Here is a 25,302-nt window from a genome sequence, read left to right on the forward strand (position 1 = left end):
TTTAGTAGAGACGGGGTTTCACCATGTTGACCAGGATGGTCTCGATCTCTTGACCTCGTGATCCACCCGCCTCGGCCTCCCAAAGTGCTGGGATTACAGGCTTGAGCCACCGCACCCGGCCTGTATTTCTTTTAATTTGGGAGTGGGAGACATTTCAGTGGAATTCGGGAAGGATAAAGGGGTCAACAAATAGGTCTAACTACAAAGAAGTTCAGTAGTTTTGTTATTCACTTAAAGATATTTTTAGGCCGGGCGTGGTGGCTCACGCCTGTAATCCCAACACTTTGGGAGGCCAAGGTAGGTGGATCAGGAGGTCAGGAGATTGAGACCATCCAGGCAAACATGGTGAAACCCCATCTTTACCAAAAATACAAGAATTAGCTAGGCATGGTGGTACGTGTCTGTAGTCTCAGCTACTCAGGAGGCTGAGGCAGGAGAATCGCTTGAACCTGGAGAATCACTTGAATCTGGCTCACTGGCAGCAGTAAACCAATATTGAGAATTTGACCCTCTTTCTGTGTTGTGAATATTTTTTTCTAGCTTATTGTCCTTTAGTTTTATTTACAGTGAATTTTTTTTTTTTTTTTTTTTTTTTTTTTTTTTTTTTTTTTTTTTTTTTTTTTTTTTTTTTTTTGAGATGGTCTTGCTCTGTCACCCAGGCTGGAGTGCAGTGTCAAGATCACAGTTCACTGCAGCCTTGACCTCCTGGGCTCAAGTGAGCCTTTCACCTTAGCCTCCTGAGTAACTGGGACTACAGGCACGTGCCACCATGCCTGGCTGATTTTTTAATTCTTTGTGGAGATGGGGGTCTCGCTTTGTTGCCCAGGTTCTTCTCAAACTCCTGGGCTCAAGCAATCCTCCCGCTTATGGCCTCCCAAAGTGTGACAGTGATTTTATTTACAAAATCTAAAGTTTATCTTCACATCTCTCAGTCTTATTGTTTTCGCCACATTGGGTGTCGTCCTGAGAAAGTACTATCTCAATAACAAAGCTAAATCTAGTGAACTATACATTAATCTTTTACCTATATTTTTCTTAGGTGCTTTAAAATATTTAACTTTAATAATGAAATACATTTCAGCAGAAAGTATAAAATTGGGCTCTAATTTTGTTTTTAGATGTTTACTTAGTTGTCCCAGCATTTCATATTGGTAAATTCATTCTACATTCCCTTACCTGGATTGCTTTCTGTTTTTCACTTACTACTTGTATCTGCTTGGGTTCAACTGTGCACCTTCTAGTCTGTTCTACTCTGTTTCCATGTTTTAATACCTGTAGTTCTTTTGTTTTTTTAATTTATTTTTTATTTTTTTTAGAGATGGGTTTCACCATGTTGGCCAGGCTGGTCTCGAACTCCTGACCTCAGGTGATCCACCCACCTCTGCTTCCCAAAGTGATGGGATTATGGGCGTGAGCCACCGCGCCCAGCTAATACCTGTAGTTCTAGATTACATGTTAACATCTCAGAGGATAATCTATCCCAGCTATGATTTTTTTAAGTTTTTTTTCCCCTATTTTCACGTTTATATTTTTTTAGTTGACCTTTATAATTTTTTTTACAGTCACTGCTGCTGTCTCCTTTCCTTTGTCAGATTACACTGAACTTTTGTATAATACATAGATTCATTTTGGGAAAGGGAAACTTTTCTTTGTCTCAGTTTATGTCTTGGTATTGATTCTTAAGTTCTTCAAGGACTTACCCACTCTAAAATGCTATGAAGGTTGGACATCATGGCTCATAGCTGTAACCCCAGCACTTTGGGAAGCCAAGCCAGAGGATTGCTTGAGGCCAGGAGTTTGAGACCACCCTGAGCAACATAGCAAGACCATGTCTCTACCAAAAATTTAAAAGTTATCCAAGTGTGGTGGTGCATGGCTGTAGTCCCAGATACTTGGGAGGCTGAGGCAGGAGGATTGCCTGAGTAACAGAGTGAGACTGTGTCTGTCTCTAAAAAAATAAAAAATAAAAAATAAGAAAACAAAACGCTGTGGGTTTTACAGTGCAAATCAATAATGCATATCTTGTTTATTGTCATAAAAATGTGTTGAATATTTACTGTGGCAGAATCTGTGTCTAGCCCTTCGAATATAGTGGTAAATAGCACCTTTCTATGTTTATTTAAACAAATGATCAATTACAAGATTTAAGACATGTAAAGAAAAAGTATGCTTCAAAAGATATTAAATCATAGGAGAAAACCTCACATTTTCAAATTTGAGGTGAAATTCAAGAGGCACTTATTCCTTGTAGGCATTTGATCCTTTATTCACCCCATAGAAAGAGTTAAATCTAAAATTTCGCGGGGAAATACCATTTGTTTGTTTGTTTTTGCTAAGATTTATAGTAGTGCTGTTTCTAGAAAGGTGCCCGTACTTTTCTTTCTTTTTTCCCCCCAAATCTCTTTTACTGGGGGGAATGGGCCTCTTGGGGGCCCTCGCTGCACGGCTCGTTCACTGGCACTGCTTCCCGAGTCCCCGGACTTCAACGCGTCGGGCAGCTCGGGCGGGCTGGAGAACGGTTTGAAGGGCATGGCCTCAACGGTGTCCTCTGCCCGGAAGGCCAGCCCCACGGTGGCTGGGGCCTGTGGCCATGCTGTTTGATGGCGAGGCCACACTCGCCCAGTGTCTTGCCATCATCCGAGAGTTGGTCGTCCTCATGCAGCCGCTGCTCGTCGGGCGGCCGCTTGAGGATGTCCTCGAACACGCGCTTCGCTCGGACACTGCGCTGGACCTTGGCGTCCATGAAGACGGTGGTCTCGGGGCGCGGGATCCTGAGGAACACGGCCATCGCGGCGGCTGTCTGGCCCCTCCACGTGCCGGCAAGCTCTCCACCGTTTAAAGGGTTTTCACATTCATTAGCTCACTTGGTAATAAACCAGTCCCAGGTTGTGGGGAATCCCTCCTTCCTTTCATTTCCATTTCTAGTGGAGCCATGATTTGAGGAAACAGTTCTTAACACATGAATGAATCAGCCACACCCTTGGAGAGTGCAGCATGAAACGATCTGATAGCTTGCCCATCCTCTGTACCCACCCGTGAGATTCATGGCACCAGCCTCGTCATGTGTCCCTTTCATGGGAAAGTAGGGTATTCATTGTCTTAGTCAGAGCTCAACTGAAGATGACAGTCTACTGTAGCCAGTTGAAGCCGCAAGGGATTTATTATGCATCATAAGTTGGCTTCCAAAATTTTTGGTAGGAAGCAGGAGCAGGCTCTAGGTTGAGCTTCCAGGAGCACCTGCTGGCATCAGACCAGGGAACTGACCTGCCATCAGCAGGAAGGCGAGGAAGCAGGATCCCGGATGCCCACTGAGTCATGATACCAAATGGCTGCCCCGACTTGCCTGTCAACACTAGGAAGCAAGGAATGGGACGCTGAGATTTCAACTATAACTGCCACAGAAAAACAAGTCCCTCCTTGGCTGTGTCTGCCAGCGGGAAGGTAGAAGCATCCAAAGCATGTCCTTTGGGCCGCGGTGTGGTCTTCTTCCAAGTCTAGGATGGTGTGTCTGCCAAAGCGACATCATTGTGTGGAACCTGAGGTGTGGTCCAGCTTTCCAGCCTCTAGTGAGCAGTAAGGCACACTGCAAGGGAATGTAGCAGAGGTGAGCGGATCCACATGGAGTATTTACGACATCCACTTCATTGGATTCTACCTGGGTCACTGTGTTGGAGGTAGAAGGCCAACCGTGATTTGTGGTGCTTCTGAAACATTCTAAGGACTTGTCCTATTTCAGTTAAGACACACGTTTGATTTCGAGCTATGTAACCTTTACAACTGATCTGATACCTCCTAAACTTCCATCTGTAATAGAAAGATAATGACAATGTCACATGTGAGTAGAAGATAAAGTGAGCAAAAATACATGGAATCTCTGTCTCAGAAGTAAATAGTTTATTTCTTGTGTTACTGTAGGCTTATTTCTTCCCTATTTTTTATCAGCGGGTCTAGATATTGTAGATTAATTCTGCTTGGACCGGGCTGTATTTGGAATGAGTGGTCATATCAGCTTCTAGTGAGTTTTCACACACTCAGCAATGAGGGGGAACATAGAATTCAGCCTCTCTGGTATATACTAGGGTTAGGATTAGGATCATACCTGTAACTAAAGAAAGCTTAAAAGCTATTTTAAAAATGACAGAGAACTGCTTATGTGAACCTTAAACATGCTGAGCTCAGATTATGTAAATGATTAGTAGAATGATTTAGACACTATCATGAGTGATGTCAGCTTTGTAGGTACAGTGGGAAGATTCCATTGATTTATATTCCTATACACTTTATTTAAAGAAGTCCTACAAAGCCATGGGGTGATCAGTTTTCCAGAGGTCTGAGTTTAATGGTCTTTGCTGGAAAATATGCAAAGCTCTGATCTCATTCCTTATCTTGCCCCTTCCTTCATCTATTCAAAATCTAATTATAACAGGTGCCACTTTCAGGGGGGAAAAGAATTCAGAGGAGAAACGTATTTTTGTTGTTTATTTATAACCTGCCTTGTTTCCAGAAAGGGCTTCAGGTAGGACAGAAACTTTAAATTTAGGTTTTAAAGAATGCAACAAGAAATCTACATCAATCAAAAACTGAAAAGCATCAAATATCACTTTGGAAGAAAAAGTTGGTCTGAAGCACTAAACACTGAACAGGCTTGAAGGGATATTCTCAAATAAGTCACTTTAGAGACAGAAAGCAGTTATGTTGCCTGACATCGTTCACAGCTGTCCTGGAGTAAACAATATTGATGACTTGTCAGCTAATCTCCCTTCAACTTTAGTTGTAGAGGGGAGAAGTGTCTGTGTGCATTGAGGCTTTGACCTTCTTCTGGTCTCTCAGGCCCAGAAATTCCTTAGGGAAAGAGATGATTGAAAAGATTATAATAGATATATTTAATATTCTTTTTTTTTTTTTTTTGAGATGGAGTTTCACTCTGTCACCCAGGCTGGAGTATAGTGGCACGATCTCGGCTCACTGCAACCTCTGCCGCCCGGGTTCAAGCGATTCTCCTGCCTCAGCCTCCTGAGTAGCTAGGATTACAGGCGCCTGCCCCAATGCCCGGCTAATTTTTGTATTTTTTGTAGAGATGGGGTTTCACCACCTTGGCCAGGCTGGTCTTGAACTCCTGACCTCGTGATCCACCCGCCTCAGCCTCCCAAAGTGCTGGGATTACAGGCTTTAGCCACTGCACCCAGCCTTAATATTTTACTAGCTTATACTTTGGAAATTATGGCTAAGATTCCTTTTAATTGTGACATGAATATTGAGCAGTTTTCCTTTTCATTCACATTTCACATCATGAACTAATGTTCAGACCTCCCTGGGAAGCTAATGTTGGATTTTTAAACTTCCCTTTATGTGATGAGGTTGCTTTTGTGAAAGGCGGAAGACCAAAGCTCATTAACTAGGTCACTGGTTACTACCAGGCTGGTTCAGTGGCTAACCTGTGGAACAAGAGCTCAGGTGGGAGCCGACACACGTTTCCAGTCTCCCCAATTATGAAAAAGTTCAGTCCACAAGGGTTAGGCTGCAGACTTACATAACTGAGAATGGGGAGATGTCTTCTGCATGTCCCAGAACTAAGATTCCTTCTTTGTTTCACTGAAACTTTTTTGTGTGAAATATTATACAATACTAAAACTCATATACAATTTATTTTTTTTAAGAGATTGGATCTTGTTCTGTTGTCCAGGCTGGAGTGCAGTGGCATGATCATAGTTCACTCTAAACTTGAACTCCTGGACCCAAGCAATCCTCCTGCCTCATTCTCCTGAAGAGCTAGGACTGCAGGCTTGCACTACCATGCCTGGCTATTTTTTTTCTTTTTTTGAGACAGGGTCTTACTGTGCTACCCAGGCTGATCTCAGACTCCTACACTCAAGTAATCCTCCCTCCTCGGCCTCTCAGAGTGTTAGGATTACAGGCATGAACCACCATACCAAGCTACCTGGCTAATTAAAGACATTTTTTTGTGTGTGGAAATAGGGTCTCACTACGTTGCCCAGGCTGATCTCAAACTCCTGGCCTCAAGCAATCCTCTCTTACCCCGGCAAAGCTCTGAGATTATAGATGTAAGCCACTGTACCTGGCCTAGAATTTAAATCATGATTAAACAAGTAAGCATACACAGCCACTGAGGTTAAGAAATAGAAGATTACCATATTTTAGAGGCCCCCCGTAGTCCCTGCCTTCTTCTGCAGAGGTAAAGGTTACCAATATCCTGGTTTTTTTTTTCTTTAAGCGTGTATCCATTCTATATTTTTAAAAGTTCAGAATTTTCCAAGTATTGTTTACCTTGGCTTATTTTGCACTTTACAGAATATAGAATCGTATGGGATTTCCTTCTCTGACTTGCTTCTTCCATTCATCATTGAGTGTTCTCCGTATTGACATAGGTAGCTGTTGTTCCTGAACTTTTACAGTTTTGTCATATTTTATTTTATGAGTGCGCCATAATTTGCCCCTTCTAGGTTGATGGCCTCCTGGATTGCCATCTTTTGAACGGATTAACTTTCTCTTTTTGTGTTTCTCATTCTCTTTCCCTCTTCTGTTTGTTTGGAAGTTATGCTCTATTCTTTTAGCAGATTCTCTAGCTGTCTTAACATGCATACTTAGTCTATTATACAGGCTAAAATTAAACAGTATTTTTATCCTGCTCCTAAACAAATGCAAAGACCTCAGAACTCTAAATCAGATGACATTCTTCACAATTTATAGTCTTTTCTCATTTAGGTTTAGCTACTTTTCCACCTACAAATTAGGCATTGTCGTTGTTTTATATAGTCAACAATTTAGCTCTACTCACAACCCACCTAGTTGCCTGATACCTTTGCTCATTGTTCCCTCGTACACCTCACACCTCCTATTTTTGTCTGGAGATCTTTTTCTTCCTCATTCTTGAAAGACAATTATACAGGTTATAGAATTCTAAGCTGGCAGTTATTTTTGTCTCAGTGCATTTGAAAGTATCATTCTTCTATCTTACTGGTCTCCATGGTTGGTGTTGATGTTGGCAGTCGGAATTGCAGATTGCCATTCTTTTTTTTAAATTTAGCTACTTTAGCTTTAAAATTTTTTTGTCTTTGTATACAGCGACTTCATTATGATATGTCTGGCTAGGGATTTCTATTTATCCTTGGGTTTGGTTGGGAGTCTTAGATCTAATTACTGCTCTTTCAACAATAGTGGAAAATTCTCAGCCATTATCTCTTAAAATATCGGGAATATTTCTTTCCCATTAAATTCATCTACTTCTAAAACTCTAATTATATACATATTAGATCCTTAGACTCTATCTTCTATGTCTTTTAAACTGATAATTTTCAACTCTGGGTTCCTGGGCTGCATTTTAGTTATTTCTATAACTTCATTGTAATAATTCATTTTTTAGCTGTTTAATCTATCATTGAATTTTGGATTTTGAATTTCAGTTCTCTTACATTTCTAGAAATTCTTGACCTTTTCCACTTCTACTTTGTTCTTTATGGCCTACATAGACTCAGCCCCAACCCACATGAGAGAAAGGGAGATCTTTTCACCCTCCACTCATTGCCAGGATTGGGATACTCAAGTTATCCTGCTGCTCCCACTGGACACTGCGTTAATTTCTTGTCCATCCTCACATTGAAGGGGTGGCCTTTTAAGATCCCAGGTTTACATAGGTGGTTTCCTGTTAGGCTTTCACCATAAATGGGGCCTTTGCTTTGTCTCCCACCATCCTGTACCTAGGTGAAAGCTTGACAAAGGATTTGAGTAGATACTTCTCCAAAGATATACTAACGGCCAATAAGCACATGGAAAGATGCTAAACATCATCAGTCTTTAGAGAAATACAATCCAAAACCACAATAAGATACCGCTTCACACCTATAAGGATGGATATCATTAAAAAGACAATAACAAATATTGATAAGGGTGTGGAGAAATTGGAACAAATATATGTATGTGTGTATGTGTGTCTCATACCCCTGAATGCACACGCGCGTACACACACACACATACACACACACACGCACATACTTTTTCAAGATCATGAATGTTCATAGCAGCATTACTCATAATAGCCAAAATGTAGATACAAATGAGTTGTCCATGAACTGATGGACGAATGGATAAACAGAATACCCACGCAATGGAATCTTATTTGGCAATGAAAAGAAATAAACTATTGATCCATGCTATGGAATTGATGACCCTTGAAAACATTATGCTAAGTGAAACAAGTCAGACACAAAAGGCCATGTATTGTAAAATTCCATTTATGGGAAATGTCCAGAACAGGCACCTCTGTAGAAACAGCAAGTAGATGAGTGCGTTAGTGCATGCCGGGAGAGGGAGGAATGGAGAACAGTTGCTGATGGGTATGGAGTTTCTTTTGGGGGTGATAAAAATGTTCTGAAATCAGATAGTTGTGGTAGTTAGACGCCTCTTTGGATAGTCTAAAATTACTGAATTGTACAGTTTTAAAAGGTGAATTTTATGATGTATGCATTATGACCATCTTGAAGTGTTTTTTTAAAAAGATGGAAGCTCAAGAGTCCCCAAGGTTTAACAAACTCTCAGGGTGGAAACTGGTTTTGGCATTTGATATCTCCCAGGATTCTTGTTTTACAGCTAGTGCTCGACTTATGACCACGATTGGTTTCGACAGATCGGTCGTAACATGATTTGGTCGTAAGTTGAGTATGTATGTACCGGGTCTGGGATAACAGTTGAAATGGTGCACGCGGAGATGGTAGTGCTGCCGGAAGCTGGTCCGCACTGTCGTACGCCCAGCTGGGCAACGTTTGCGCTGCCAGACGCGGAGCAGTTGTGGCTAGCGATTGTGGTCGTAAAGTTGAATGGTCGTAAGTTGCATAGGTCGTAAGTCGATCAATACCAGTATTTAATTTTCGGCTTCTTGGGATATTTTCTTTTCATGCCAGCTCAGCAACATTTAAAAAAATGTTTTAGCTAGGCATGGTGGCTCGTGTCTGTAATTCCAGCACTTTGAAATGGGCAAATCACTTGAGTCCAGGAGTTTGAGACCAGCCTGGGCAACATGGCAAGACCCTGTCTCTACAAAAACTACAAAAATCAGCCAGGGGTGGTGGAGCATGCCTGCGGTCCCAGCTCCTTTGGAAGCTGAGGTGGGAGGATCGCTTGAGCCTGGGAGGTTAAGGCAGCAGTGAGTAGTAATCATGCCACTGCACTCCAACCTGGGCGACAGGATGAGACCCTGTCTCAAAAAAAATTTTTTTTTCATTTTTTTCCATACTTGTTTCACTTGAGAGGTGAACCAAGTATGTCACATTGCCAGAAATTAAAGTCAGAATTCCTTTAATTTTTTTATTTTAAAAAGTTCAAGGCACTAAGAAAAGTTGTAAGGACAGTATAGTGAACTTCCTCATACATTTACTGTAATTTCTCAAATGTAAATATCCTGCTTTATCCTTCCTCCTTCCTGTCTATCCACTTAATATTTTATGGAACCCTTTGAGAGTAGGTTGCAGACATCATGTCCCTAAATACCCTAGCCATTTCCGCATGCATCTCTAAAGGACAAGAATAATCTCCTGCATAACCACAGTATCACTATCATTCTCAAATTATAACAAACTGCCCTAATAATGTTCTTTATATTATTTTTCCCTGTCCAAGATATAGCCCAAGATCATGAATTATAGTTAGTCATCATGTTTCTTTAGTGGCTATTAGTCTAGAATACTCAGTCTTTGTCTTTCATGACCTTGACAATTTTGAAGGATCCAAGTGAGTTGTTTGGGGAATGCTCTGCAAATTAGGCATGTATGGTGTTTCCCTGTGAGTAGATTCAGGTTATGTGTTGTTGGCAGAAATCCCACTGAAGCGATGTTTGTCCTTCTTAGTACCATACATCAGGAGGCTTGGGATGTCAGTGTATTCCAGATTAGCGAATGTAATCAGGATCATTTTTTCTTTTTTAAAAGACAGAGTCTCACTCTGTCGCCCAGACTTGAGTGCAGTGGTGCGATCACAGCTCACTGCAGCCTCAACCTCCCAGGCTCAAGCAATCCTCCTACCTCAACTTCCCAAGTAGCTGGGACTACAGGTGTGCACCACCACGCCTGGATAACTTGGGTGTTTTTTTTTTTGAGGAGATAGGGTTTCGCCATGTTGCTCAGGCTGGTTTCGAACTCCTGAGCTCAAGCAGTCTACCCATCTCAGCCTCCCAAATTGCTGGGATTACAGGTGTGAGCCATCACACCTGGCCAGAATCACTTTTCTGGAATCTAAATGTGATCTTTTTCTGAGCAGAATGACACAGAATTTGGAGCCAAACAGGCTTTGCTTTGAATCTTGGCCCTGCTGCAGAAAAATATTTAACATGTTAAAGCATCTGTAAAATATGTCTTATAATACCCACTCTTTTTTTTTTGTTTGTTTCAAGACGGGGTTTCACCATGTTGGTCAGGCTGGTCTTGAACTCCCGACCTCAGGTGATCCGCCCACCTTGGCCTCCAAAGTGCTTGGATTACAGGCGTGAGCCACCACTGCGCCCAGCCCCCAATTCTTAAGATAGTGAAAGAATCAAACACAAATTCATGTAAATTGTTTAGCACTGGCACATTGTACCAACTCATAACTCTTGTTCTGGGGGAGATGATAGTATTCAAATGGCATGGGGCCTCTCCATCCCTCAAAGGTTTTGGACAAATTGCTCAGAATCTCTGTGTGAGGAGCTCAAAGGCCTCCCATGTACTTATTTTTATTTTTTCTGAGACAGAGTCTTGCTCTGTCACCCAGGCTGGAGTGCAGTGGTGTGACCTCAGCTCACTGCAACCTCTGCCTCCAGGGTTCAAGCAATTCTTGTGTCTCAGCCTCCAGGGTAGCTGGAATTACAGGTGTGCACCACCATGCCCAGCTAATTTTTGTGTTTTTAGTAGAGATGGGGTTTTGCTGGCTCGTCTTGAACTCCTGGCCTCAAGTGATCTGCCTGCTTCAGCCTCCCCAAGTGCTGGGATTACAGGTGTGAGCCACTGCTCCTATGTGCTTCATTTAATTCCCAAAGAGCCTGTGTTCTGTTCCCCTTTTCTGCCTTCTCACCCACCTCCTTTACCCTTTGCTGTCGGCCATATCTGTTTGGTTGTTGTGGGGGTTTTTTGGGGTTATCTGACTTGAGAGGGTAGCAAGTGGTAGTGGTTTGAACCTCTATGAGCAATACCTTGATGCTGGCACTGCTCGGCCGGCAGGTAGAGTCATTGCCTGTGGCTGACCATGGACCTTTGCGTGGGTGCTTTACCCGAATCCAGAGGAGAGAGCTGGGCTCAGCTGAAGTTTTGCCACACAACTTCACTGGTCCCCAGTGGTGGGTTGGTTTTAGGTGTTGGCCAATGACAGGTAGAGAGGCTCTTGGAGAAGGTAGACCTGCCTCCTGCTCTGTTCTCCTCCCGCTTCTGTTTTATGTCCCTTCCCTCCTGGATTACTCATCCTCCTCCCCTCCAAATCCTTCTCCCTTTGCTGTGCAGGGAAAGAAACTCTCTCCAGCTCCTCCCTCCAAACTGTGTATCTTAATTCAGTGAAGGCACCACGGAACAAAGACTTCTCACCAGACCGGAAGCAGCTCCCTAGAGGGCAGTGGGCCTTATAAACAGGAACTTCTTTTGCTGTAACTTGATTGTTTGGTTTTTTTTCCATCGTGCAGCAGCAATGCCGTGGCTATTTCCCTGATGTTTATTTTGACTTGAGAGGGTAGTAAGTGGTTTGAACCTGTATGAGCAATACCTTGATGCTGGCACTGCCCAGCCGGCGATTAGCGTCATTGCCAGCGGCTGACCATGGACCTTGCGTGGGTGCTTTACCTGAATCCAGAGGAGAGAGCTGGGCTCGCTGAAGCTGTGCCACACAAGATCTCTGTTCTTTGGAGGGGAGTGTCGGTGGGGCCCCGGGGAATGCTGATGCCTCTTTGGTTGTTTACTTGTAACCTGTGTCGTCATCGGGTCCCACAAAATGAGCACTGGATTCTGCGCCTCCTGCGTCTTCCTTTATGCCGCCTCCGACGACTCCTCCAGAGCTGTTTGTCTGGATGAACTTGTTTGGTGAGGCTGCCAGACCTTCCGTTTCAAACTGAGGGATGCCTTTTCCACCTGCTGGTTTCTGCTCCATGATATCTAGCCCTGTCTCCTGATACTTTTTTTTTTATTTATTTTTGAGATGGAGTCTCACTCTGTCACCCAGGCTGGAGTGCAGAGGAGCAATCATAGTGCCCTGCATCCTTGAACTCCTTGGCTCAAGGAATCCTCTTGCCTTGACCTACTGAGTAGCCGGGACTACAGGCACAGGCCACCATGCTTGGCTAACTTATTAATTTTTTTGTGGCGTTTGGGGTCTTGCCATGTTGCCCAGGCTGGTCTTGAGTTCCTGGGCTCAAGCAACCCTCCCACCTCAGCCTCCAAGCACGTGGAACTGCAGATGTGCTCCACCACACCCAGTCCTGAGAAATTCTTTAACCTTGAAAAGGAAAGAAAGGGAGGAGGAGAAAGGAACAGAGTTTAATCCTGGTAAAGGCCACTGGTGCCCAGGGAGGCCCTACAGGGTGAGGCTGTGGGCAAGTAAGGCTCCAAGGTGATTGCTTTGTCAGTCCATTCTCCACGGACTCCCTACCTTCTTCCGTCTTCCCCTCCCTTCCGTCTTCCCTTCCTTTCCCTTCTCTTCCCTTCCGACTTCCTTTCTCCTCCCTTCTGCCTTCCCTTCCCTTCCTTTCCGTCTTCCTTTCCCTTCCCTTCTCTTTTCTTCTGTCTTCCCTTCCCTTCCATCTTCCCCTCCCCTCACCTCCCCTTTCCTTCCCTCCCTTTCTTTCTCTGTCTTTCTTTCTCTTTCTCTTTTTCCTTCCTTCCTTCCTTCCTTCCTTCCTTCCTTCCTTCCTTCCTTTCTTTCTTCCTTTCTTCCTTTCTTTCTCCTTTCCTTCCCTTTCCTTTTTTTTCTTTTCTTTTCTTTCTTCAGGGTCTCACTATATTACCCGGGCTAGACTCAAACCCCTAGGCTCAGGTGATCCTCCTGCCTCAACCTCCCAAGTAGCCGGGATTACAGGTGTGTACCACCACATCTGACTTATTCTCCAGGGAATGGGACTGTATTTGAGGGTAGTGAAAGTTGTCAGGAACTGTGTTGTGTTGCCCAAACTCAAAGGACTCTATTACCCTAAGTTATGTTACTTGTTCCAGTGAAGTCTTTGTTTTGGAGAGGCCCATGGACCAGAAATGATACGAGGTCCCAGACCAGTTGTGTTGGCCTATACAGTCTTAAAAATCAGAATTAGTTGCCAATAGGTAAATGTCAGATATAAGAAAATCTAGATTTCCATAATCTGTTGGAAAATTGGACAAATGCACAATATGAGCCCACAGTTCCTCATGGCAGCAATCCTTAGGCGCCAAGAAGTGGCAGCTCTCTGCATGTGAGAGTGTTGGTCAATATGCATGTCTGACTGTTGTAACAAAGACCAAAACAAGTGACTTAAGCAAGGTAGGAACTTGTTTTTCTCTCATGTGGCAGTCAAAGCACTAATTGCCCAGGGCAGATACGATATTTCGGTGGCGTCAGAGACACCGCCTACTTCTGTCTTCTTTTTCCCTGTTCTCTGCAGTGGGGTCCATCTTCTGGTCCAAGATACTGCTTCGTTTCCCACCATCCTGTCTGCTCCAGCCTTCAGTAGGGTGGAGAAGTGGAGGGTCCCTTTCTCATGATCCAACCTGGAAGTTGCATATACCATTTCCTCTTGCGTCCTATTGGTCAGAATGTACAGAATGGCCACATCTTGACTGCAAATGAAGCTGGGGAAGTGTGGTCCTCATCTAGGTGGCCATGTGAACAGCTAAAACCCTCTTCTTAGTAAAGGCAGAAGGTGAGAGTGGATGGTATGGACAAACTGTATTCTGTGCTGATGGGCCTTGCCGTCACCTATTTGCTGCTATCCCCAGCTCTCTCCAGTCTTCCGTGATTGAGGCCAAGAGTCATTGCCATTTGTCGCCTTATAACTGATAGGTTTCACTCATTTATGTTACCTGCCTGGTCCCTGTAGACATTTGCGTTTGCATTCTCAGCTATGCCTTGATTATCTCTTCAGACACAACTCCATGCTTTTATATTCGTTGCTGCCTCTGTTTGGAATGACCTGGCCTCCCTTTCAGGCCTGGCAAACTCCTTAGGATAACACAGCCCCTGCTTCCCTTTCTAAATTGAGTTATCTCTGTTGACACGTCCTAATACATAAGCTGCTAATTTTACATGATACCTTTTAGTTTACTTACCTTTATGTACTTGATGCCCAGCATAGCACTGGGTACATAACAGACTAAGGGTCAGTCCCATTTCCTGAGTGTTCATTCAAGAAAGACACTACCTAGAACTTAAAAGCATTTTTAATGTCTGGCAGTGAAATAGTATATTAGTCACAGCCTTTACAGTTGTAGATGATGGAAACTTGGATAAATTGGCTTCTGTGACAACAAAAAGGAGGAGCACCTACTGACTCATGTATCTGACAAGCTGAGCTGTGTGTCAAGCTTCAGGTATGGCTGGAACCAGGGGTTCAGTAGATAGCAAGACTCAGTCTCTCTGCTCAGTGTCTTGGCTATGCTTTCTTCTGAATAAACTTCATTCTTAGAAAGACTTTTTCTGCATGGTGACAGTTCTGTATTTTTCTTATAGTGATTTTTTAAAAAACCATAAAGCTGTGTCTTCATAGTGGTAACCAAGCACTTCATGGTGCCACCAATCAGGAGGAAGTCCCTGACTGAACTAGCTCAGGTCATATGGTCATTCTCGGTCCAGTCAACGTAACCAGGCATAAGTGAGGTGGGAGAATAGGGTCTGGAAGCAGGGAACCTAAGGCTGATTCACACTGACTTCCTAGAACGGACTCAAAAGGAAAACCCTAATTTTCCATGCCCAAGTAACAAAAGGATCAGAGGCTACTTCCTTTGCACTCCCACCCGCTTTTTTTTCCATGGCAGATGAAAAACAGAACGTACTCTGGTCCCCTCCTGCAACCAATCAGACTGGTCGTGGACCTAGTCTTCATGTGCATAGGGGTATAATTTTGTAACTTCAGCCTTTGATTGGTTGCTTTCTGCAATCAATCAGACTGGTCATGGGCCACTACTTCATTTACATAGGATGTAACCAAGTAACCAATGGGAAACCTCTAGAGGTTATTTAAACCCCAGAAAATTCTATAACCAGCACTTTTGAGACCCTTGCTCCATCCTTCTCCTATGCTGTGGAGTGTGCTTTCGTTTAAAAAAATCTGTGCTTTCACTACGTCATTTGTACGATTTGCCCAATTCTTTGCTCAAAATGCCAAGAACCTGGATGGCTCATAGTCAAGACCTTTTACTGGTAATTTAAGTACTCTGGCCATCCCTGGTCATCTGTCTACTTCAGGTACCAGGGGTGGAGTCAGCCCTACTCAAATTACATTGAAGGAAAGGTAGATCTCCAAGAAGAAAGAAAACAGGCAAAAAAAAAAAAAAAAAGTGACAATTATATTTGGAACTACCTTTATCTCATTTTATAAATAAAGCAGCTGAGGCTAAAAGAGATTATAGTGGCCTAAGGTCACAACCAGGAAGTGGCAAAAGTGGGATTCACGCTAGATCTTCCTGACTCTAAATGGTAAACCCTTAATTCACTGCACCCAACTATTTCTGAAGGGAGTTATCCTGGAACTCCCCAGCCCCCATCTCTGCATGGAGACAACCCTGAGGTGTGATGCTCCTGTGTGACTATTAGAATATAGAGACATCGTATAGGCCCACATAGCAGGATTGTATTTGGGAGCACATGTTTATCTAAAAGCTCTGTTTTCCCTGGCACATCTCTAGTGTCTACACCGTACCTGAAAATATTTCTCTTACCCATCAAAAGAACTCTTTACGTTAATAAAAGTTGGAAGAGTCAGGCAGCTGGATTTGTCTCTGGAACATTTTGGTTAACTTAGCACGTGCATTTTCATTGAGGAGCGGTATTGCTTGCAAGGGAGACAAAACTGGTTCTTGGGGATAGGGAGGGAAATCTTTCCTTTTTTAAATGAATAAAGTGCATATTTACATGTGGTGTCTAAATAGACACTTTATCCGTGATGTTAACATTTCCCGGGGTAATGAGCTGTGATGAGTGCCATGCTGGAGACTGCAGCACGTCTTCCCTCCACGCCTCATTCTTCAGCACTTGCTGCCTTTTTTCTCCGCTCCACCTTGCAGCAAAACTTCTTGAAAGAGTTGTCTTTATTTCCTAATTCCTCTCATCCCACCTGCTCCTGAGCCCTCTCCAGTCAGCCTTGTCACTAGTGTACCGGAATAGCTCTTACCAGGGGCGCCAGTGACATCCATTTTGCCAAGAACAATGGTCAACTTTCAGTGCTTCTCATGCTGAGCGTGCAGACCACACTAACACAGTTGATCCCTCCCCTAAATTCTTTGAGTATCTTGTTTTCTTGGCTTCAAAGGTCACTGTCCTAAATTTGTTCTCTGATCTCGCTGAACGTACACCTCATCTTCTTTCCTGGTGCCTCCTTATCTCCCCAGCGGTAAACACAAGAGTGGCCGGGGCTCAGGCCTTACAACATTCCTCTCCCCATCTACACCCATTCCCTCGAAATTGTGGCTTTCAGCTCTCTCTGTAGGTCCTCATTTCTAGCCCCAGCCTAGACTTCTCCCCTGAATCCCAGATTTGTATGTGTCTACTCACCGTCTCTTCTGATAGATCTCACAGGCAACTCAGGCTAAGTAGCAATTTTTGGTTAATACAGAGAACAGAGAAACATGTTAAAAGAACCCAGGAGGACACAGTCAGCAAAATCCAGATTGTGCGTACAGGACAAATGACCCAGATTTTGCAAAAAACAAATTTTAAAGAAAAAGCAGTAGAGGAGAAGCCTATAGATTAAAAGAGATTTAAGAGATAAATGTTAATCAATTGCAATATAGGGACCATATTTGGATATTGATTGAAGCATCCAGAAAATAATTATGACATGATCCAGGGTTATTTGAATATTGACTGGGTATTGGATATCATAATTATTATTTATTTTTAGCCATGAGAATGGTGATTGGCTATATTAGAAAAAAAATTCAAAAAAAAAAATCTATCCAGAATGTTATCAGTTCTTACCACTTGCAGTATTATCAGCCTCAGCCAAACTAACATCCTCTCTTGTCTTATTTTTATATTGCCTCTTAGCTGATTTCCCTGCTTATAACCGACCCCCTACCCCAGTCTGCTCTCAACACAATAGCCAGAGATACCCTGGTAAGCTGTGTCATGGTATTCCCCTTCCCAATGCATTTGGAGTGAGAGAGCCAGTCTGTTCAGTTTCAGTCTACAAGACCCGCTGGGTTCCTCCCTTACCTCTCTGACCTCGTGTCCTGCGCTTCGCTCCTGGGTAAGCGGCTCTGGCCGCCCTGCTGCTTTTGTGACACAGCAAGTCCAGCTCCAGGAGTTTGCGTGTTCTCTTATTTTCTCCACCCACTCTCTCCAGGTCTTATTTCAGCACGTCCTTTCCCTGAACACTCTACGTAATAAGTGAACCCATATCCCCTTAGCCTGCCTAATACTTTTTTATATTTGTCACCATCTGACATATGTTCTTTTTTTTTTTTTTTTTTTTTTTTTTTTTTTTTTTTTTTTTTTTTTTTTTTTTTTTTTTTTTTTTTTTTATTTTTTTTTTTGGTCTGCTGCTTCGACTAGAACATGAGTTATATAGAGTAGAAACTGTATTTTTCATTGCTGTATCCCTAGGTCTTAAAAGAGCTCCTTGCATGTCATAGGCACTAAATAAATGTTGAAACAAAAACATGTTTCGTACAGGGGAAGGAGATGTTTAGAGACGTTTAGGGGAAGCATGATCATGAAAAAGGTTGAGAATTCTTTTTCCTGCGTTAGCCTAGGGAAGCTGGTGGTCATCTTGTGCCTGCTATTGCTATTGTGACTGTGTTTACATTTCTCTCTCTTTTACACCTTGGGACACTGTTTTATCTGTCACGTGTTATACAGCAGAACTTCGTGAACTGGCTCTGTTGGCTCTAATTGGGGGAAAAGCCATTTGAGTTTCTTCTCTTCGGACTGAGCGCTTGCTGTCTGGCTTCTCTGCTGCAGTGGCTCTGGGGAGCTGCACAGCGCAGGCGCATGTAAGGAGACCCGTGCATCCCAGGGGAGCTAGCTTCCTTCCCCATGCGTGAGCTGGAGCCTGCAGAACAGGATGGGGACAGTTTACTGAGGTGCCATTGATCCCGGGACACGTCTGGGTATTTCAGGCTGGGCAGTTGACTGTAGGAGATGGGTCTCTCCCACAAAGCAGGATGTTTACTGTGTTTGGCTGTCAGGATTTATCTTGACACAAAAAACAACTTGTTCTTCACCTGCATGCAACGTCCCCTCCCCTCTGTCCCAACCTTCACACTTTGAGAACTGAGATGTCAGGGAAGCCCCGAGGAGGAACAAGCGGGAAATGAGGCAATCCAGGCAGGCACTCAGATGCCCTCTTAGTTGATGGCCAGAAAACAGTGCTCTAGGTATGTTCAGATGACTGTGGTATCTTTTCTGAAATTCCATTTGTAAATATTTATAGCTCACTTCTTTCCAAAAAGGATTTGAAGTAGGTTTATGAGTATACATAAATCCATACACAATATACACTTAGGGCCAGGCAAGGTGGCTCACGCCTGTAATCCCAGCACTCTGGGGGGCCGAGGTGGGCAGATCACCTGAGGTCAGGAGTTTGAGACCAGCCAGGCTAACATGGTAAAACCCATCTCTACTAAAAATACGAAAAGTTACCTAGGCATGGTGGTGCACGCTGTGGTCCCAGCTACTTGGGAGGCTGAGGCACGAGAACCACTTGAGCCTGGGAGGCAGAGGTTGCAGTGAGCCGAGATTGCGCCACTAAACTCCAGCCTGGGCACAGAGCGAGACTCCATCTCAAAAACAAACAACAAGAACAACAAAACCACCAACTGTATGCTTAGATTTAACAAAACAGGAGTGGAAAATAAGAAACCTGGCCTGAAGAACAGGAGGAAGAATGAGGAGCCTTGAGGGTTGAGTCGGGACCTGTGAGGGGAATCACATGCAGCCGGATGCCCTCTGCCAGCCCAGTGCCCAGGGAAGCGGGGTGGGGCTGCCTCACCTTGTTCTCACCTTCTACCAGTCTTTGCATTATATCTCATCATTTTTCCCCTTTGGTCATCACATTGGGTTGTTTATTGAAAAATCCTAGCAGCCAACTATATAGAATCATTTAAATGTGGACCTAGGACTTTGAGTAGACATTCTAGGTGACTGGTTCCTGTCTCCAGCACCAGCCTGTGATCACAGCTCACAGAGGGCATGAACTGTGTCTGTTCATCTTTGTACCCCAGGACCTGGAAGCCAGGAGGAACTCCATACATATTTTACTGAATAAATGAATGGTATTGCAGTTCTTTGTACAGGAAAGGAAGAAGCTTGTCAGTTGAGGGAGAGCTTTTTGGTTTTGTTTTTTCCTGCTTCTATTTTGAGAGTTCTCTCATGTGGGCAGTTATATTGGGAATTTTGAGCGGTCTCTTGGGTCTTGTTTCAAGAAAACTGGGAGAAATGCAGACACAGAATTCATGTGTCTTTCCTTGTAAAGGGGAAAGTTGAAGTCGACTTTGACAAGCAGTTTAGTGCAGAGCATGAGAGGCCCCAGCGAAGGTGATCAAGGTCCACACCTTCTTGTCGTATGACCTGGGCCAAGAACTGTCCCTAAATGTTACTGCTTTCAGGGCTACTTGGGGTACATGCTAGAGGTGGTTCAAGTTGGAATTATGTAATACAGTAGTAAAAAGCAGGGGCCTTGCATAGAATTATACACAAAAATATACCACAGAAAATAATAGTACATCTGGGAGCAATGGCTCATGCCTGTAATCCCAGCACTTTGGGAGGCCGAGGAGAGTGGGTCATTTGAGGCCAGGAGTTTGAGACCAGCCTGGGCAACATGGTGAAACCCCTGTCTTTACTAAAGATACAAAAAGCAACTGGGTGTGTTGGCACACACCTGTAATTTCAGCTACTCAGGAGGCTGACACATGAAAATTGCCTGAACCTGGGAGGCGGAGGTTGCAGTGAGCCAAGATGACGCCACTGCACTTCAGCCTGGGTGTCAGAGCGAGATTCAAAAAATAATAATAAATAATAGTAGCAGTTCATGTAAAAGTGGGTGATATCTATGTGAAGTGAATTGTGCTCACATTGGTTTCCTGGTTGGGATAAAGTACTGTAATTACGTAAGGTGCCACTCATGAGATAAGCCGGGTGATGAATGTATAAGACCTCTCTGCACTGTTTATGAGTCTGTAATTAATTCAAAATTAAAAGGCAGGACATTGGCAACAGAGTTGTGCTGAATCTCCCATTACCCCAGCTGAGAGGTGACTTTTTTTCTCCTAGCATTTAACATAATTCTTAACTACCTATTTTCTCTTCACCTTTCTCCCCCAGGAGAAAGCAGAAGCTGAGTCTGTTTTGTTCACTGCTAAATTCCCTGTCTCCTAGCACAGTGCGTGGCACCATGTTTTGAAGGAAGCATAATTGCGGACACAGGTGACTTCAATTGTCTCAGGCGGTCTGCAGTGAGGCCAATACCTTCCTCTCAGGACACTGGGAGAATTAAATGGGTATAGCATAGGTAAAGCTTAGGGCCTGCTACACAGCAAACACTCAACTCCAGGAGGCGGCAGACTTTTCCTGTCAAGGGACAGATAGCAGGGTCCCAGGCTTTGCAGAGCATGGGGTCTCTGTTAGAGCTCTCCACCTCTGCCACTGTAGCACAAACGCAGCTAGAGACGATCGTAAATGAACGAATGTGGTACATGTAAAAATGCAACTTAAAATCTTTTAAATTGCAAATTGAAAACACATTTTTTTTTTTATGAATCTGAAATTGGAATTCTTTCCAACCATTTCAATCTATTAAAGTCTCTCTTAGCTTATGGGTTAGCGGGCTGGATGTGGCCTGCGGGCCATAGTTTGTGCACTGGGGTGGGCACTGTCATTCTGGGCAAGCTCCTTCTCCAGCTGCCGGCCATTGGGGTGCACAAAGAAGCTGTGGAAATACATACGTTGGTGGCAGTGTTAATGTTCCCGTCAAAACCAGATCTGAGTTCAGTGGCATGATAGCCCTCTGTAACCTTGAACTCCCGGACTCAAGTGATCCTCCAACCTCAGCCTCCCAATCAGCTGGTACTACAGGCACCCACCACACCCAGCTAATATTTTCGAAACTTTTTTGTAGAGATGGGGTCTCACTGCTTTGACTGTGCTATACAGCTGTCATTTCTAAAGCTATTTCTGGTTTCCAATAGGCTATCTCATCTGAATTTCCTGCAACTATGAATCAGCTGAGGTATAAGCCATTAGCTCATGTTCCTGGTGAGGAAACCATGGAAAGGCTCCAAGAGTTAGTGACTTGCCTAAGATTATACCAGCATGTGGCAAAGCCAGAGTCTGATACTTCGTGTCTTGCAGTTTCTTTGATACCAGCAGTCATAAAATCAACTCCATACAAGCTAGGAAGGCAGAATATACGAGCAAAGTACATTAAAGGGCAACAGGGAACAGTGGGTTTGTGATAAACCAGAGATTGTAACTTCCGTCTGAAGAGGGCGCTGCTACTTGGCTACAGCTAATTGTGCCCATAAAGAAGTGAGAGGCCCGATAATAACAGATCTAATTTTTCAGAGATGCCCTAAATCTGAATTTTAATTTAACTTAAAATCTCCTGATTAACCTTCTCTTTAAAAATGTGTGCTAAACAGAACAGTCTTTTGGGCCTCAAGTTTGAGAATCAACTCTGCTGTATGCTCTCTAGCCACTAAGACAAACTCTGATGGCTTTCCCCCAAATGAGTAGAAAGTCAAGAAGCTTCAGAGAGCCATGGTGTCAGAGAAGGCTTCCTGGAGGAAGTGGAATCAGAAAGGAGCCTTGAAGGATGGATAACAGAAAGAAAGAAGATATCTTTCCAGGCTAGTAGAAGGGAAAGAATATACAGCAAGTATTGAGCACAACAACTGAAATATTATCTGAGGTAATAATATTAGCAATGATGCCAGTATGCTAGTATATTAACAAGAAAGCCAGTCTAACTGAAATAGATGCATAGAGAATATGGGACCAGCCACCCAAACCTCCAGCAAATACTGTACTTAGTGATGAAACATTAGAAGCTTTCTTTTTTAAAATCAGGAGCATAAGGATGCTATTACCATTTATATTCATCATAGTACTGCAGGCCCTAATCAGTGTAGTAAGACAAGAATAAGAAATAGAAGAAATGGGGAAAAAGGAGGCCAGGCATGGTGGTGCACACCTGTAATCCCAGCACTTTAGGAGGCTGAGGCAGGTGGATTGCTTGAGCTCAGAAGTTTGAGGCCGGCCTGGGCAACATGGTGAAACCCCATCTTTATGAAATATACAAAAATTAATCAGGTATGGTGGTGCAGCCCCAGCTACTTGGGAGGCTGAAGTGGGAGGATCACTTGAGCCTGGTCAAGGCTCTAGTGAGCTGAGGTTGTGCCATTGTACTGCAGCCTGGATGACAGAGTGAGACCCTGTCTCAAAAAAGAAAAAAGAAAGAAAGAAAAGAAAAGAAACAGTCATTATTCATAGTCAGCATTATTTACAACAAAAATCCAAGAGAATTTACAAAATAGCGTTCAGCAGGATTGCTCAATATAAGATCATAATACAAAAGTCAATTGCATTTCTGTATACAAACAGTTTGCAAATATAATTTCTAAAACCTACTATATATATATGACCTTTATGGAGCAAACCTTTGAAACTTCATTGGAAGATAAAGATCTAAATAAATGGAAAGCTATACCATGTTCATGAATGGGATATCAGTTTGTTCCCAAATAAACACATTCAATATAATTATAATTTAAAATCACAATTTTATGAGTATAGAGAATATACATATATATTAAGCTGTTTCTAAAATGTGTTATATGTGAAATAGGTAATGCAAGGCCAGCTTTGGAGGACTTTGGTGCCAGAACATGGAGTTTAGACCTGATCCAACATGCCGCTGTTTCTCAGGCTAGGGCCAGTGTTTGTATTTTCAAGTATTAAAAACAAATTTTTGTGTTATTTTAACAATATAAGCAAATTCTGGAATTTAAAATTTGCCCAAGGGCTTCTGGGTGATTAAGTAAACATCAGGATAGACACTTGTGTTTGTGTTTGCAGTCACATTTATACTGAGTTATAATCATTTGTCATGGGCTACTGACAGAGGAACAAGGCAGACTGATTATATAAGCAACTGGTTAGACCAAGTGAAGACCAACTAATCTCACGGCGCAGCAAAGGCTTGCAGGAGCCAGTGAAAAATGGTCAAAGAATCACATAGGATATGTTATTGTCACGTAGGTTATGTTAGAGGACATGGACAGCGTAAAAGAGCCTACGTGGCTTCTGTCAGTGCCATATTTGAGTTGCAGACTGGTTAATTTCATAGAGATAATGTCGTTGCTTTGAATTTCATTAGGTCTGTGGTTTTGTATTCTGTTTAATTTGCAAATTTGGTTTGGTTTTATTGGTGCAGAGGAACTATAAGTAAAAGATAGACATTTAGCGTTTTGTTCATACTGACATTACATGACTTGGCCATCACAGGGTTGCCTTAAGAATTATTTTCAGTTTTTGTTCTGTAGTTACCAGAAAAAAAAGAATTATTTTCAGTTTAACAAGGCTCATGCACTATTCAAGATAGAGAAATACTAAAGTAGGCCATCAGAAGCATGAGTGGGAGTGGGATATAATGTAGAATTGATTTTATTCATTTTTTTCAGACAAGGTCTTGCTCTATTGTTCAAGGCTGCAGTGCAGTGGTGCAATCTTGGCTCACTACAGCCTTGACCTCCCAGGCTCATGTGATCCTCGCACCTCAGCCTCCCATGTAGCTGGGACTACAGGTGTGTGTGTGTAGTCATGTGTCTGGCTCATTTTTGTATTTTTTCTGGACACGGTGTTTCTGCATGTTGCCCAGGCTGGTCTTGGACTCTGGAGCTCATGCGATCCACCCGCTTCAGCCTCCCACAGTGCTGGGATTACAGGCATGAGCCACTATACCTGGCCAATTTTGTTTTCAAGATTTCACCACCACCAATGTGTAGGATAAATGGGAGATGAGAGGCAAAGGTGAGTTTGAGTAGAGAAGAAACTTTATTGAAGGTCAACTGTTGACAAGTCATTAGGCACTTACTCCCCTTAAAACAATCCCGGCCGGGCGCGGTGGCTCACGCCTGTAATCCTAGCACTTTGGGAGGCTGAGGTGGGTGGATCACCTGAGGTCAGGAGTTCAAGACCAACCTGGCCATCATGGTGAAACCCCATCTTAAAAAAAAAAAAAAAAAAAAAAGTATGAAACCCAATTTAAAAAAAAAAAAAAAAAAAAAATCCCATGAGATAATTTCTCCCTTATATAAATGAGGAAGTTGAGGCTCAGAAATGTTCAGTAACTTAGCCAAGGCTACATAGGTGGAAGGTGAAGCAGGTGTCTGGTTGTCAGTTCAGACTGCATTCTACCAAGCTGTAATATGGGGATGAGTAGTAGCCACTCTGGCACGGTCACAGGCAAATCCAGAAAAAGCAATGAATCTGGAAACCTGTATTTTGAATTGCCCTTTTTCCATTAGAAAACCTGAGATACCCAGCCCCGGCCTGGTGTAAGGTCTGTTAAGCCTGTGACCTAGGTAATGTATGGCTGCGTCCCAAGCCCTGGCTCCTTAAACCTAGTTCCTAGAATGTATTATTAGAGGGGGAGTCCTTTCCTGCAACTCTGTATAACTAGGCTCAACTAGTTTCATGGCCTGTATTACTGTTGTTTTTTATTACTTGGTAATAAAAATCTTGCATAGAGGAAAGTAAATATTTTCTTGGAAGTTGAAAAAATAAATTAGGTGAGATTGTATCTACTTGAATTCTTCCGGCAGATCTATAGCTCTCATTACTTCTATCCGGATCAACTTTGTGGTTTGAATTTTAACAACCTGGCCTGGAAACAGAATGTTTTGTGTCTTTCGAGGAGAGATTATTGGAGAAAATGTTCAGAAGAATCTGAGTATTCATGAGCTTGAGTTCGTGTGTGGTAGAAATATCTGCCTCCCACATTCAGCCCGTGCCACCTTGGATCATCCCTCCCTTTCATCACGCAGGGCAGCTTGAAATCAGAGGAGATTGCGAAATTGGAGATTTCAAAGGGAGCTTGGGCTCCTCTCGTATAGATGCCTCACAGATGAGAAGACGGGAGAGACAGGGACACTT

At 43.2% G+C, this 25,302-nt stretch overlaps 1 protein-coding gene and 1 pseudogene across 2 annotated transcripts in view; one reads left to right on the forward strand and one right to left on the reverse strand.

Annotated features, from left to right (window-relative positions):
• Window positions 1–25,302, forward strand: part of CMTM8 (CKLF like MARVEL transmembrane domain containing 8) — a 128,612-nt gene that overhangs the window by 19,951 nt on the left and 83,359 nt on the right. The gene's annotated exons all lie outside the window — the stretch shown is intronic.
• Window positions 2,340–2,917, reverse strand: LOC108299409 (annotated as a pseudogene).

The sequence above is a fragment of the Cebus imitator genome, unplaced genomic scaffold (genome assembly GCF_001604975.1).
Source record: "Cebus imitator isolate Cc_AM_T3 unplaced genomic scaffold, Cebus_imitator-1.0 Scaffold21, whole genome shotgun sequence".
In the NCBI taxonomy this organism is placed as follows: domain Eukaryota; kingdom Metazoa; phylum Chordata; class Mammalia; order Primates; family Cebidae; genus Cebus; species Cebus imitator.